The 14,040-nt window shown below is 47.9% G+C and overlaps 1 pseudogene; it reads left to right on the top strand.

Annotated features, from left to right (window-relative positions):
- The first annotated feature begins 9,675 nt into the window (after nucleotides 1-9,675).
- Nucleotides 9,676-10,559, top strand: LOC146180221 (microtubule-associated protein RP/EB family member 1-like; annotated as a pseudogene).
- The last annotated feature ends 3,481 nt before the right edge of the window (nucleotides 10,560-14,040 follow it).

Genomic DNA, 14,040 nt, shown 5'->3' on the forward strand with positions numbered 1-14,040 from the left:
ATTTGGGATTCTGGATAACAATCATGGGATTCCAACCACCACGATAAGCGAGTGGCGAGAATGTTTTCGTAAAGCTTGCAGATTGTTGGCGTCAGGGAAATTGGACGAAGGGCCGAGAGAGATACTGGAGGATGACCTGACTTCGGTATTGGAACAACAATAGAATGCTTCCACTCGTCCGGCATGACACCAGAATGCCACACGTCATTGAATGCATCAAGCAGGGCCTGCAAAGCAGTCCCTTCCAAGTTGCGGAATAAGGAGTTAGGTATGCCGTCGTGGCCGGGAGCAGAGTTAGATTTGAGGCGTTCAATGGAGGCCAGCAGCTCTGCCATGGTTAGGTCAGAAGTAATCTCATCGGGGGGTTCGGTAACCGGTAAGCAAGGTGGAGAAGTTGAGGTGGAATCATAGTGGGGAAAAAACTGTCTGGCCGCCTGTTTTGCAAATGTGTCCTCATCTACATTCATAGCAAGGCGAATGCTCTCTGTGTAATCAGAAACTTGAGAAGAGCGCTCCATGGCGTGAAACACTCTCCAAAGTTGTCGATTACTCTGCTTGGAGGACAGGCGCTCACACCATGAAGCCCAACGTTGCCTTCCTAGACGCTTTTCATACCGCCTCGCACGCGCGGTAGCCCGGTGAAGAGCGGGGATAGCCGATGGGTCATCGGGGTTACGAGCAGCATAATGATCTGCCTGGCGACGCAGAGCCCAAAGATTCAGGAGGTGGATGTCCGGGTTTGGCTCGTCTTCATTTACAGTGGTGGTAATCGTGTGGGACGCAAGAACAGCAGAGAGAGTAGACAATGCTGATGATGGGGTGAAATCAGATAAGTGATTGTCTGCGCGTACACAGTCCCAAGATGTTATTCGTACGCTACGGCGTATTTTACGTATCCGCGAAGGAGTGAGAGAGATAAAGATAGGACTGTGATCACTACCCCAGGTATCTGGTTCAACAGCCCAATGAGGGCTACCAGGGCCTAACCACCAAGTCAAATCAGGTGAATAAGGCCCACCTCGTGGACGGGTAGAGGTATGCGGGTGGTTTAAAAGGTGAAAAGAATTATCTGAAAAGCTTCCCTGGATGTGTGCACCCCTGGGAGAATCCGATGGGTAACCCCACGAGGTGTGTGCGCCATTGAAGTCTCCACCGACTAGAATAGAGATACCCGAGTAGGTAGAACGCAGAAAACGAACCCATCCAAGATTAGGAGATGCGGAACCAGGACGGCCATAAAAGGAAACTAGTATAAGTGGCGTGCGTACAGGCTTAACTAGGAGTGCTACCACCTCTTGGCGTGTGTTACACCAGCGTGAAAGGTCGATCGGTGTGTGGGGAACTGAAGTGTGAATATAAATTGCAGATTTACCTGGGCTGTGGGAAGAGGTGATGCAACGGCGATCAGGAATGGAAGGTGAATGGTAAGCGCAGAATCCTGAAAGGCGAGGAAGTGAGTTATGCTCTTGAAGTAAGAAGGCCCACGCCTTTAGCTTTTTGTCGCGAAGACGGATGTTCACTTCAGAGGCCTTATTCGCAAAGCCTCGACAATTCCACTGCACCACCAGAGACAGTGCATTATCCATTGCGAGGCCGAAGAGCTTCTACGATGAGGGAGGTCACCTGCTCCATAAGGGCTAATATTTTATCCACTGTCGGGGTATTCGGGGTTAACGTGTTGTCTGCACGTGATTGTGGTTTGTTGCTTAATCGAGGTGATTCATTTGAAATCTTATCACGAGGTATTATAGTTCTTCGAGAGGGGTGAGAGCGACGCTGTTCTCGGAGCTGGGTGAGTTCGTCTAGACGTTGGCGAGCCTCTGCAATGGCATTGTCTAAAACAGCGTCTTCATCTGCGGCATCCACATGTGATTGGTGCACTGGCCGTTTTGGTGTACCATTTGATCCACGAGGGTGGGTCGCTTGTGCGTATGAACCATGCTGAGAAGACGCATGATGAGCAGGTGGGTCAAGTAAAGGAAGTGCAGGGAAGTCGGTTTCTTCACATGTAAGAGCAGCGAAGCGATTACTTGTAGGAATATCTTCTTTTCCAGGCGGCTTGCGCGACGGCCTCGTTCTCTTCTTCTTTGGACAACTAACACGAATTATGTGTCTGTACTAATGTAATCGTGTCTTAAGAATGCAATTCTGGTGCTTTCTCAATATTCTTGGATATTTGTTCAGTGTACCTTTAAGTGCATTTCTTTTGATGTCTTTAAATGTATATCTGATCATAATTTCGTTCGGTGCGCTTTTTCCCTGTTAGCGTATGTTGAATGTGAAAAACGACCCATTGCCGTGAAAAAATAATACAGCTGATGATGTCGGAATCCCGCAAATTCTAGACTCATTTTGATAGTTATATGGCTGAGGAGAATGTAATTGACAATGTATGTCTCTAATATGGTGAAGAAAAAGAAACATAACCCATGGATTACGCGGGACATAACCCACACTAAATGTAAATTAAAGCGGATGCGGCGTTCTGGTAAACGGAATGAGAAAATGTGAGCATGTTCGGTAGCTAAATAAGAAGTTATATCAAGCAAGAACAAGGACTCATTTTTTACAAATACGCTTAGTCGTTTTCTGAGCGAAGCTCCAGAAAAGTTGTGCGACACATAAATGGCACAAAACAACGCAATGTGTCACTAATAGTCAATGGTTCACCTGTTACAGGACCAAAAAACATTGCTAACGTATTCAATGAGTATTCTAAATTGGCGCATGCTGATAAAAACTCGAGTTTTCCTTCTAAGCCAGACGACTATTCCTCTTTAATGCCAGATGTTGTAGTCTCTCGCGAAGGTATCTTTAACGTGCTTTCGAAACTTGATGTTAAAATGTCCAGTGAGCCTCATAACATTCCACCAGCTTTCCTTCGCCGTTATGCAGAATGGTTGTTCCATTATCTCTTTGTTATCTTTAATGCCTGTTTAGCTCAGTGCGCAGTACCGTCATAAAGCGGTAACCGCATGAGGCGACAACCTCTAGCGATCCGTCGCGCGACGCCGCCGCCAACGCCTGTCGTTTTCGCTGGTGCATACCGCACGGAGCGACTGGGCTCAGCGACAGAGAGGCACGTTTTCAGCGTTGCTCTGTTACCGCCGCCTCGTCATTCGGTCAAGGGGAGTTGAATCACGCTATATCCCATTTCTAACACTAAACAGCATGAATTACGATAAAACACTGATGAAATTTCTTGTAACCTATCGTATTTTCAAGGGTCACAGCGCAGTGGTGCGTATAGTACACTGCGATGCCGACTTGCATTGCAAGCAGTGACTTTCTGCTGCTCCTTCCGGACATTAACAATATCAAGCCACGATAACCTTTTTCTTTCTTTTATTACCCTTCCAAGCTTTTACTGAATTATCTCGATGCACTCATATATACACGGATCAGACGAAATGAGCGCGTGGTTCTTCACCCAAACCGGACTAGGAAAACAAACTTCGCACGCAATAATAATAAAAGAAAAGCCAGAACGGAAGTTGAGCACCCCAAAGCCCTCTGCGATTGGCTGCCTCGCGAGCTGCTTCTGGGCGACACGTGAAATTTTCTAAAAACCCAGAAACCGAGCGACAGCGACGAGCGGCAATGCTTTGGCGGCCTTCAGCCCGTCGCGCGACGGCGTCGCGCGGCATGTCGCCGCGAATTGTCGCCTCATGCGGTTAGCGCTTAATGGAAAACTGCACGTGCCGTACCAATCTTTAAAGGAAATGAGCCAACTTGTGTATCTAATTATCACCCAATTTCTTTACTCTCAACCGGTTGCAAATGTTTGAACATGTGATTTGCCATGCCTCGACTAAATTTTTCAATCCAGCAATTTCCTATCTAATGAATAACATCGGTTTAGGCGTGGCTTAGCTACCGTCTCACAACTGATTACAAGTTGTCATCATTTTTTTATCGCAGTTTATAACAAACTACAAATGGACGCTGTTTGCCTTGATTTCGCCAAAAGCTTTGATAAGGTACCGCACTCGAAACTCATAGAAACGATTTTTTATATTGCCGTAATCAATCCTAATATTATTGACCTCATTAAAGCCTACTAGAAGATAAATTTCAATATGTTAATGTTAACCATGAGCACTCTACTCTGATTCACTGCCGGTTTCATCTGGTGTCTCACAAGGATCAGTTCTAGGACCTATTCTATTTCTGATCTATGCAAAAGACTTAATGATATAGCTGATCCAGAAGCTAGAGTTCAACCATTTGCTGATGACTGCGTTCTGTACTCTGTAATTAACTCCACAGTAGATAAGATTAAGCTTAACAGTAATCTGCAGAACATCTCTAATTGGTGCACCAAATGGGGCATGTTTCTCAACATTAATAATTGTTTGGTCCTCAGAGTTTGTAAGAAGAAAACTTGGTTTGGTTTGGTTTGTGGGGTTTAAGGTCCCAAAGCGACTCAGGCTATGAGAGAGGCCGTAGTGGAGGACCCCGGAAATTTCGACCACCTGGGGTTCTTTAACGTGCACTGACATCGTACAGTACACGGGCGCCTTGCTTTTTGCCTCCATCGAAAAGCGGCCGCAGAGGCCGGGATTCGATCCCGCATCCTTGTGAACAGTAGTCGAGTGCCGTAACCACTGTGCCACCCCGGCGGGGTGTAAGACGAAAACTGCCCTGACACATACATACTGCATAGCTGGCGTAAAAGCAAAAAGCAGATAAACAATAACCTAAGTTAGAACGCCCACATCGATTTATTTGCGGGAAAGCTCTGAAGACTCTCTGGTGTTTGAGGCGTAAACTGTCAAAGGCCCCAGCAAACGTAAAATTGGCCGCGTTCAAGGTTTTGTGGCGTCCTCGTCTCGAATATGCATGTTGTCTATGAGACCTTTACGCAGCCAAGAATATTTCTAAATTAGAGAGTGCAAAGGATCGTAGCCTGTTTCATCTGTAACAGATTCAAGCGCGCAGATAGTGTTGCTGACATGATAAACTTCCTACGTTATGAATTCCCTCAGGCAAGGCGTACTGAAGCAAGGTTGACATTTTTGTACTTAATATACGACATTATGAATAAAATTATCTCTCATGATTATATTACTCCTGTTTCTGGCGCAAGTACGCGTTTTAATCATGAAAAAAAAAATGATAGAACTGCGAGCATACTCCAATACAGTTAAATATCCATTTTTTGCCAAATTAATTGCGGAGTGGAATGAACTGCCGATGTTTGTAGTAAACAGCCCGAATGTAGAAATAATTATTGATAACTTGAGAGCCTCGCATGTGAAACCTTTGTTTCTTTTATGCATCATCTGTTTGCCCTTACATGAAGCTCGTGTATACATTGTTCCTTTTTTTTTTAATTGTACCTTTGCTCACCCCTGCTTGGAGGCAAGACTCCGCAGTATCATTAAATAAATAAAAATCTGCCGGTGAAAACTCTAAATGATACCATTGGAAATCGCGCGGTAAGGGGTCGTCTTAATGTGATTGACGCCGAGGAGTCGAGAGAGGTTTGAAATATTGCTGAGTGAAATTGAAGACCACGATCAGTCCTAATGATGGAAGGGATACCGTAGCGCAGCTTGCCCACAGTGTGGTGAGTGCTCTTGCGATCGACTCCGCGTTGTCGAGAACCATCTCGAGAACCTGTCAATGCAGATTAACAGTAGTGATGGTAGTTTCCGCCGGGATGAAGGGGACCGACAATATCGACGCGCAGATGGCTGAAGCGGGCATCCGGGGACGGGAAGGATCCAAGAGGAGTCGCAGTGTCTCGGTGCACTTTACTTTGATGACAGCTGAGGCACGTGCGCGTCTAGCGGCAAACGTCGACGCTGATGCAAGGCCCGACATAACGAACCGTGTCGAGGCGCTGCGTTGCGCGGATTCCAGGGTGGGCGAAAGAATGGAAGTCATTAAAGACAGTTCGGCGATATGATGGAGGCACGTAGGGGCGAGTGCGACCGGTTGAAGTATCCCAGACGAGAGCGCGCAGTCAGGGAGCAAGACGTCATACAATACCAGAGAGGTGTCGCGCGTGCGAATCCGTTGCAGGTCGGCATCGGCTATTTGAGCAGCAGCCATAGCCGCGAAGTCGATGACTGGCCGTCCATTGTGTGTCGCATTGACTTCATAACGAAAAAGTGCGTCGGCAACAGCTCGACGTGCCGCTGACGTGACGAATGTAGCAGGTAAATTCGGAAATGCAGGCAAGCTGCCTGATTTCGCGAGGAGCGTAGGAGGAACTGCTGGATGCCAGCGCAGACTTAAGTGATTTGTGGTCAGTAAGGGTATGAAAAGTGCATCCCCCGAGAAAATGGTGGAAGTTATTCACGGTTGAATATATTGCAAGCAGCTCTCGTCCAAAGGTGCTGTAGCGGCGCTCAGGGGGCGCAAGCTTCAGGGAAAAGAAGTCGATTGGCTGTCAAACACCAGACACGGACGTAAGCGACACCGCGCCGAGAGCTGTGTCGATGCGTCAGTCATGACGTACGGCGTCAACCATGACGGAACCAGGAGCGTCGCGCCGACGATGGCAGCTTAGATGCCGCTGAATGCGCGGTCAGCGGTATTATGCACTCCAATCAACGAGAGCTGTCGGCTTGGTTTGGCCCGAGAGAAGGTCGCGAAGAAGCTGCAGTATTGCAGCGCAGCAAAGAATGAAGAGCCGATGATATTTGGCGAGGCATAGAAATTCGCGCTGTTGTCGGGTGATAGTGGGCAGAAGAAACTGAGTGATGGCGGTGCCACGGGCCAGTAACGGACGGATATGCCATACGCGTTCACGCGATGGCCGAGAAAGCCCAACTTTGCAGCGCGAATCTCGATTTTCGGTACATTGACTACAAGACCAAAGCGGCTGAGCCTTGCGAGGACTTAAGGCAGCTGGAGCTTATGGTCCTCTGCCGTAGGGCTGAAAACGAGAATATCATAAACAAAGGCACGCAAAGCAGCACGTCAAACCGCATAGGCCGTGGTCAACAAAGCACTGAAATGCCTAGGCCGCATTGAGAAGACTGAAAGGCATCAGCAGATATCCAAACATGTCAAAAGGCGCAATAATGGCGGTCTTCAGGATATCAGAGGGCTCCACAAGAATTTGGTGATATGCCTTCACGAGATCAGCCTTGCTGAAGAACGGCAGCCATAAAGAGCCGATGAAAAGTCTTGGATATGGGGAATTGGTTAGCGGTCAGGGACTGTGGCCTTGTTGAGGGCCCGGTAATCACCGCAATCACACCAGTCGCCGTTATTTTGGAGCACCATGCGGAGGGGCAATGCCCAGGGACTGGAGGAGGGATAGATGAAACTAAGCTGCAGTATAAGCTCGAATTCTTGTTTGGCGACAGCGAGGCGATCCGGTGTGAGGCGACGAGCGCGAGCAAACATGGGAGGCCCAGTCGTCACAATATGATGAGTCACGCTGTGAGCGGCCGGTGCTTGAAGCGACGGGGGTCGGAAAATGCCCGGAAACTCGGCAAGTGCGCTGACTCAAGGGTCGGGAACTGTGCTATGCGCCTGGAGGAGCCCGAGTGGTGGATCACGGCAAGAGACGCCTTGCTAGACAAGGCTCGTTTCAGAATCCAGTATGGGGTTTTGCAGCATCTCAACTGGGAGCCTACAGTATCATAGGAAGTCGGCGCCAATCATTGGCGAGCGCACGTTCGCGATTGCAAATACCCAGCGAAAGGTACGGCGGAGTCCGATGTCAAGAGTCACCGACTCCTTGCCGTATGTCTGTATGGTCGATCCGTTGAGTGAGGTTAGCGGTGGAGTGCCTGAAGGACGACGTCACTCAGCCAACATAGGCGGAAGAACACAGATCTCGGCACCAGTGTCGAAGATGTAGCAGACTTTTGTTATGCGGTCAGTGACATGGTAGAGGCGACAGGTCTAGGAGCCGGGAACACCGGTCGCCTTCAGTGCTCGGCCGAAAGAACAGTGCTGGCGGCATTGGCGTACGGGGAGCCATAGCGGTGGTGGTACCAGCAAAAGACCCTGGAGAACAGAGAACGGTTGCAAGGAGCACTGGGGCTGGTGCGGGGTTGGAGATGAGGAACGCGGCCCGCGAGTATGAAGGGCTGAATCTCTAGCTGCAAGCCGCGCTACTTGCCGAGTGAGCTCCTGATTAGCGAGGTGAGACGGGCATAGCGATCGTCAGCAACTGCGCTGGGCAACTAAGGGGAAAGAGGCCGATTAATTGTTACCATAGAGGGAAAACGACGTCCATAATCTTATCAGCCAGCGTATCCAGGAATTCCAGTTTCTGAGATGAAGACGCGCTCAGGATTACGAGCACCTGCGGTGGTAGGCACTGAAAGATAATTCCCGCAGGAGTGCGCTGTCGTGTGAACCAGCAGAGTCTCCTGTCAGGGCGGTCATGTGATGCAACAGCTCCGTAGGCTTGCGATCTCCGAGCTCTTCTGAGCTAAGGAGCTGCTGCAGACGACGTGGCTCCGTTTCAGAATTTCGCTGGATGAGCGTTGCCCGAATATGACCGTAAGGACGATCGGCAGGCGGTGAGCGCAGGGCGTCATGAGCAATCGCAGCAGTAATAGGCGTCAGCGCGCCAATGACGTGGTCGAATATGTGCGAATAATGGACTACGAAGAAATCAAACAAGCAGAACAGAAAAAAGAATCCAACTATTATCAGTAATTGTGCCCTTTTAGGTAACAATAGTATCAGGGCATTACAAAAACCTTCAAATCCTTTATTTGCAGCGAATCGTTAGCGTAATCGTCCACCTATTGTTTACTTTTTACGCTTCACTCGCAAAAAAAGTATCGTTTTGGGAAGAAAATCTAAAGAAGTCTGTTAATGGCGAGTACGAAATTATAGGTAATCATCAACATGTATTTACGAGCCTATCAGGATGACGCGCCACGGCAATATTAATGACGTCATTTGCGCTCATGTGGTTTGAAGCAAGAAATGTACACGTGATGCGAGCCTTTTTCTTGCGTTGTGAAATAATATTGCGAACACATACCGACTGTCTGCAAAAACTAGTTACGAAGCAGTCGTGAGATGCTTTGAAGTGTTTCGTAAATCTCAATGCTGCCTGTGCGCCGGCGCTAACTGCAGTATTCAGAGTTCCAGTTGATTTATACGAAGCCTACATGTTGCGCCGTCAGTGGCTGAACAGGTAGCCTTACTACTGCTACAGTTTTGTTTTAGCACAGTTACTTCACGTGGCGCCACCATGAAGCAGTGACATAGACCATGTGATAATAAAAAGGCGGCACGGTACATTCAGTGCGGGGGTTGTGTGTGCGCAGTTGAACTGGGTGTGCAACCTGCGTTTTTCTTCAGAGTTCCGCCGGGCCGGTACGATTCTCTGCAAAGACCATGCTCGTAACTACCGTAACCAGACACCGAAAGCACTTTGCGACTACAGCGACACAGCGTGTGATATTGTGAGCTGGCTTCAGGACGAACAGCTTGCTCCATTCTGTGACTGCGTTCCTCTTTTTCTCTCTATGTGGTTGTCTATGTTTGTGTCCGTATTTTTTAAATCTTATTGGTGTGTTGTTTAGGACACATTCCCTACAATCGCCCTATATAAAGAGAAGAGCCACATCATCATCACCACCATCCTCACCGCATGCATAGAGGGGCGCTAACGACCGTTACAGCTTTGCTTGTCATTCTGGGGCAGCTTGATTGTTAGGAGCAACCTGAACCAGTGTTGACATCATGGCAGAACAGGGGCCCCGGTGTGTCAACGTGCACGGCACCAACACCACGACAGAGAAACTCAGCTGCCATGAGCTGCTTCGCTGGATCAACGACTCTCGGTGCCTGAGCTAAGTAAAGATCGAAGACTAGCTGTGCTCAGCTGCAGCATATTGCCAGTTCGGTGAGCTTGAGGGAAGGGAAGTTTGAGACAGTTTGAATACGAGTGCATTCAGAGCTTGATGCATTCAGTGCATTCATACGAGTGCATTCAGAACAGTATTTTCAGGCATCTTTCAAGAAAGGTGGCGTGCACAAGCCCATCTCTGTGGACAGCTGGCTCATCAAAGGACGCTTCTTAGAGAATTTAGAGTTTATGCAATATTTTAAGAATTTCTTTGATGCCAGCTATGGCGGTCGCTATGCGACCCCGTTACAGCCAAAAATGGTACCTCGGTAATAAGCACGGCGGCATCAAGTTCAACCTCGCGCAGTGCCTAAACGCCCACGCTGCCACAACAACGCCAGTTCATGCCACCAGATCCGTGACACGGAACCCTCCAGACTCCAAGCCGATTGAAATAGCGGCGCAGACAACAGGCAACACAGGTGAAGGAGTCTCTGACAAGCTGAAGGAGCTCACCAACCGGATTGCCAAGCTGGAGACTTCTGCGAATGGGCTGCAGTGGGAGCGTAACTTCTACTATGGCAAGATGCGTGATATCGAGATGTCCTGCCAAGAATATGAGCTGAAGCATGGAAAGAGTGAAGTCATCGATCAGATCATCAAAATCCTGTACGCTACTGAAAAAGGATTCAGTGTAGGGAAGAGTACGTCGAATGCGATAGGCCTGTCGCCTCTTCTGAAAAGGAAAGGTACTGAGCTGGTGCTTACAAGTTTTTAATTTGTTTTAGCATCTGTGAGGCAAGAGCAAAGTGTACAAAACTTGCGTCTTACCAGTACTCACCTATGGGGCTGGACCGTGGAGGCTAACGAAGAGGGTTCTACTTAGGTTGAGGACAACGCAGAGGGCTATGAAACGCAAAATGGTAGGGATAACATTAAGAGATAGGAGGCGCGCAGAGAGGGTCAGAGAAATAACTTAAGTTACTGACATTGTACTGGAAATCAGCAAAACGAAATGGGCATAGGCAGGACATGTATTCGAAGAGAGGATAACGAATGGTCCTTTAGGGTTACAAACTGGTTTCCAAGGGAAGGAAAGCGTAGCAAGAAGCAGCAGAAAGTTACGTGGGCTGATGAGGTTAAGATGTTCGCACGGGTCAAGTGGATGCAGCTAGCACAGGACAAGGTTAATTGTAGGAATATGGGAGAGGCCTTCGCCCTGCAGTGGATATAGCCCGGCTGATGATAATGTGTGTGGTTAAGCGGATGGGGGAGGGCGGCTGCTACGTTTTTTGTTGCGAAAGCAATACTATTCCCATTTTAAGCCCTTCGCGTAGCCACGGTCGGTAGGCCCGTTTGACCTTTAATGACCCCAGATGGCTGTGACGTCATACCAGCTGCGAGAGATGACCTAGTCGAGTCATCGGGTGGGGGCGGTCGGTAGGCACGGCGTGCTGCAGTTGGAACCCCGCTGCTACCGAGTGGAGGCACTGCTGTCACCTCTTCTCTCGCAGTTGAGAGGAGGAGGATGAAAATGATGGGTATATAAATGTTCGCGCTTGCTCAGCTGAGGCATTCGCTGTGCATCATGATAAGCAAAAATAAGTCACGCCGTCTGAATGAAGCCAGGAAACGACAGTGGGCTACAGAAAAGATGAAGAACGGGAACAGCGTCTCTCTCGACGTCGCGCTCAAGATGCAGCTAGACGAGCTCGTAGCGCTTCTCTTGAATCATCCTCGACCGGTGACGACTCCGAATGGAATGTAATGCACGCTGTCCATCACATTACATTAATTACAATAATTACATTATTGTCATTCCATTACATGCGTGTCTTGTGTTAATTGTACGGTCAACATGGTACCCCAAAATTGGCTACACTACGAGCTGAACTATAACGTAGCAATGCTATTATTGCTTTCGCAACCTACCGGGTTTAACTAAAGCTAAGTCCCAGTTAATTTTTTGGTCTCAGGGCACTTGGGAGAAAAACCAAAGCTGCATAAACAACTGCTGTTTACTGATCTGTCGTGCGACACTGAGAAGGGTTTCATAAGTCCTCACCCGAGACAGTTTCATTTAATATTTTCATCCCCTCTTTTCTGTACGAGAAATATCAATCAATACACCAATTGCGGTTAAAAATTGACGCGTTGTATCGGTGTTTTCAGCACCTAGAAGATGCACAGTGCTGGCCGCGCTGGACAATTTTTGGCAACAGCTCAATGTGCGCCGCTTATCGCACGCCGACTGCTGTACTTTCAGAGTTCCGGTGACTTTAGACTGGTGGGTGAGCGGTATGTACACCAGGCTTCCCACCCCTGGCCCATACACAACGAACTTAGACACTCGTGTGCCACTCAGTGCAGCTGATCACGTAAACGTACAAGGACTGCCGAAAGGCATTGAAATGCAAACTTCCACCTCATTTTAATGCTACGGAAAAGTCATTGCATCAGTTGGATTGAAAGTTTATTTCTCCACACATTTCAGTGAGAAGAGGGGACACTGGGCAAAAAGCTGCATAATGCAGCCTTAAGTAGCAACCAGTGTCCTAATAATACATCGAGAGCAGTGTGTTTCGTAAACATCAGGATTAAGGTGAACTTAATATCCCCATCAATCCAAAAAAAATAATGTACAACAACAGTATAACGCTGATCGTGTATATATCAAATAAAATGCACATAAATAATAGAAACAACATACATTAAAATACAACAAACCTATTTACAATGATTCCACAAAAGACTCGAAAGTGCACATAATCGATAATAAGTTATTCTCTGAGATGTCTTGTATACGTATATTATTTGTTGTCAATATGGTAAAGTAATTTTTTAAGTTATAGGGTGATGACTGTTTACGATATGAGGTACGGCAAATGGGCAGAAACCAGGGTAAAAGACATTGTGTATTGTACACTGGTGTATACTGATATAGATTAAAGGCTGCAAGCAACAGTTGATATTTGTTTTAACTACAATTTTATATGCACATAATTTGAACGGGTGCAATATATCAATAGACAAAATACCATATCGCTTAAAGTAAAGAACCACAGAACCACAATCAATCCGACAGCACATTTCTGTGCAACTAATACCTTGTGTTATGTTTTGTTGTAGTACCCCAGACACTTATGCAACAGGTGATAAGGTAATAATAGAAAGAAAGTATGCATTAGAGATAAGAACTTTTATTTTTTTGGAAGTGTATATCTATGTCGACACAGAACATCATTGACTCGGTTCATTTTCTTGTGGATAGCGTTTATATTGTTACGAGTGGAAGTCACGCACCGATGGGTAACACCACTCTGAAATCGATGGGCACTGCTTAGCTGCGCAACTCAACACTGAGCGTCGTCTTCGTCCACACACCTAGACACTTCTTTCTTCACTTGCTGAATGCCAGCATAATACACCACATAACATTACCCCCGCCGCAGAAGCACAGTCCCGGTGCGATCTAGGTAAACAAAGCAGGACGTGAATAATACGACTTGAGTAGTGTCACGCGCACAATGTCGGAAGCTCGTGGTGCAGGACTTCGGGTTCAAAGGTTCGAATTCGTATGTGACGTCGGTGACTCGGCGCAAAATACGGAAGAGGCCTGTATAGCGTGGTAGAAGATTTTCGCACACGCCCACCCGGTGTGGTGGGAGCCAGGGCAGAACGAGAGAGCCTGGGGTGTAGTGCACATCGCGATGGCGACGGTTATAACGGGATTGCCGGGAGCCTTGGCAGGCAAACAGCCTGTCGCGTGCAAAGTGGCGAGCTTCATCAGCGCGGTATATGGCATCACGAGCATAAGTACTCGTGGCGGCTTCAGTAGTGGGTAGCGATGTATCAAAGCGGAGTGTTGGGTGTCGGCCAAAGAGCAGGTAAAAGGGAGAGTAGCCAGCGGTATCATGACGAGAATAGTTATAGGCAAATGTTACAAAGGGTAGATTAACGTCCCAATCCCGATGGTCGTCGCAGACATACACTGATAACATATCTGTGAGCGTACGGTTGAGGCGTTCTGTGAGGCCGTTGGTCTGAGGATGATAGGCGCTGGTAAATTTGTGGCGGACGGTGCACACATGAAGTAGCTCGTCAAGCACTCTGGAGAGGAAGCAGCGACCACAATTCGCGAGTAGTTCACGAGGGCCACCGTGTTGTAGTATCACGTCGTGGAGGAGGAAATCAGCGACGTCTCTAGCGCAGCTAGTCGGGATCGCGCGGGTAATGGCGTAACGCGTAGCATAGTCGAT

Source organism: Amblyomma maculatum, chromosome 9, assembly GCF_055883805.1.
Source record: "Amblyomma maculatum isolate TAMU_Amacu chromosome 9, ASM5588380v1, whole genome shotgun sequence".
In the NCBI taxonomy this organism is placed as follows: domain Eukaryota; kingdom Metazoa; phylum Arthropoda; class Arachnida; order Ixodida; family Ixodidae; genus Amblyomma; species Amblyomma maculatum.